The sequence below is a fragment of the Vigna radiata genome, chromosome 8 (assembly GCF_000741045.1).
Source record: "Vigna radiata var. radiata cultivar VC1973A chromosome 8, Vradiata_ver6, whole genome shotgun sequence".
NCBI classification, from domain to species: Eukaryota; Viridiplantae; Streptophyta; class Magnoliopsida; order Fabales; family Fabaceae; genus Vigna; species Vigna radiata.
The window spans coordinates 20,930,263-20,932,717 of NC_028358.1; positions in this window are offsets into that span (position 1 = coordinate 20,930,263).

Below are 2,455 nucleotides of genomic sequence, written 5' to 3' on the forward strand. Positions count from 1 at the left end.
TTAGCCTTTGGTACCACTTCTTTTCCAACACCAAGGGTTCTAATAAATATGGATCTTTGGCCACGTGCTTGTTCATAAATTGTTTGGAAATTGGTACCAAATTACTTTCTATTGGAAAAAAAAGGTTGAAAAACGAATTAGGCAGTCCTAAATTATCATCATTTTCACATTCTACCTCCATGTACAAAAACCTCACCTGAAGTACCCACTTATTTAGCCTTTGGTACCACTTGTTTTCCAGCACCAAGGGTTCTAATAAATATGGATCTTTGGCCACGTGCTTGTTCATAAATTGTTTGAAAATTGGTTCCAAATTACTTTCTATTGGAATTACCATCATTTTCACAGTCTACCTCCCTGTATAAAAACCTCACCTGAAGTACCCACTTATTTAGCCTTTGGTACCACTTGTTTTCCAGCACCAAGGGTTCTAATAAATATGGATCTTTGGCCACCTGCTTGAACCTAAAAAATTTATTATTGTGTCCAATAACATTTTCTTAAGACAACGATGCATTGTCCTCATGGTAACATTCAACCTAAGCCACCACTTTATGAAATTAAACATCACAAGTAATTTTAAAAAATTAAGTGGGACTGTAGTTGGAATAAGTGGGTACTTCTGTTACAAGTCTTGCACAAAGGGGTTCATTAACTTCTAAATTCATCTTTGAACCTCAGAAAAATTTATTATCGTGTCCAATAACATTTTCGTAAGACAAGGATGCAGTGGCCTCATGCTAACATTCAACCTAAGCCACCAATTTATCAAGTTAAACAACATAAGTAACTTTTTAAAATTAAATAGGACTTTAGTTGAAATAAGTGGGTACTTGTATTATAATTTTTGCACACAGGGGTTCATTAACTTCTATATTCATCTTCCAACCTGACAAAAAATGTGTATCAATTCAATATTATGTTATGACTTTTGCACACACACCTGTTATAAATTTTACAAGGCTCCACTGTCTTTTTCATATAGAATTTACACTTCTAATAATCAACATCACGTTCAAAATCTCTTCATTCCATCAATCATTCCAAAAACATGGAAAAGCATGACTCACATTATGACAATGGTTAAAGGGTTTCGATGTTTTTCATAATCAACAACAATTTTCAGCAACATTCCAAACATCATCATATTAAGTCAAATGTACATTTCCTATTCTAATACAAGTTATTCAATCACTCATTTTCTTCTTCTAACATGTTCAGTACAAAGAGTTCTTCTTGCCACACTCTTAATCCGTTTTCGGGGAGCAGTTTTCATCCGGTCATACATCGTGCTTTGTTTCATTTCAATTCCACCTTCAAACATCGGGGTTTGGTGATGATCTTGAACCGGTGTGCTTTGCATATGACCTTCACTTCCATAAAATGGTTGTTCAACAAAATCTTCATTCTTGGCCTCAACCGACTTCTTTAATTAATCAATACTATTTCGCATGTCGGCAATAACTCTTGTTTGTTCATCTACAACAAAAATGAATTTCTCCGTATCTCTTCTATTTTGCTTGTAATATGGAAAACCATGTTTTTGCACAATGTCTTTGACCACCCCATAACAAAGCTCCTCTTTGGACACCTATAAAGTTGGTCCTGCAATGTCATTAACAAATTTCATTTCATAAAGCACCTATGAAGTTGGTCTTACAAAAGTGTCTAAATACTAACTGCATAAAAAAACATACTTACTACTTAAATACATTACAATAGAACACTAATTGTATGCAAATCAAATACACACCTACATACCTTCTTTCAAATGTAACCAAACATTTTATCATTCCTTAAAGATTAATTTTATAATTTTAAATGCAACAAAACAATTACGACAAAGTAAATATCTTCATCTTTAACAAGTCAGAAGTAAGAGAAAATACTTAAAGCAACATCATTTCTTAAATATTAATTTTATCATTTTAATGTCAAACTTCAAATTCTCAAATGTTTTCATCTCTCCATTCAATTTTCATTATATCTTTTTAACCAAAAAAAATGCAGCATTTTGAGGTGAAATGATGTCATATCATATGAGCTTTTCATGTTAACGATGAAATAAGGATGTGATTGATAGAGATTTCATATTTGAGTGAATAAGATAAACTCTCTAAGGGGCAAAAATAATAAAGGATGGGTTAAAAACAAAAAAAAAATATTATTATAAATATTACTGAGAAAGTAGGAGAAAACTAGTTTAAGAGAAATTGCAATATCTGCAGGAACAGGAAAACGGAAAAGCCACAAAATAATTCAGAGATCATAAGAAGGCTAAGATAAAAAGTATAAAATATTCACATAACTTGATTGCAGTGAAAATAATTTGTAATTTTTAGGATACAAGTTAATAAGAATTTTAATGCTTATGTATAGATTAGCATAAGGAGTTCGTAACAATATTTCTAGGTCGATGTCAGTTTCCTTTCAACATTGTTTTTAAGTCAATTCT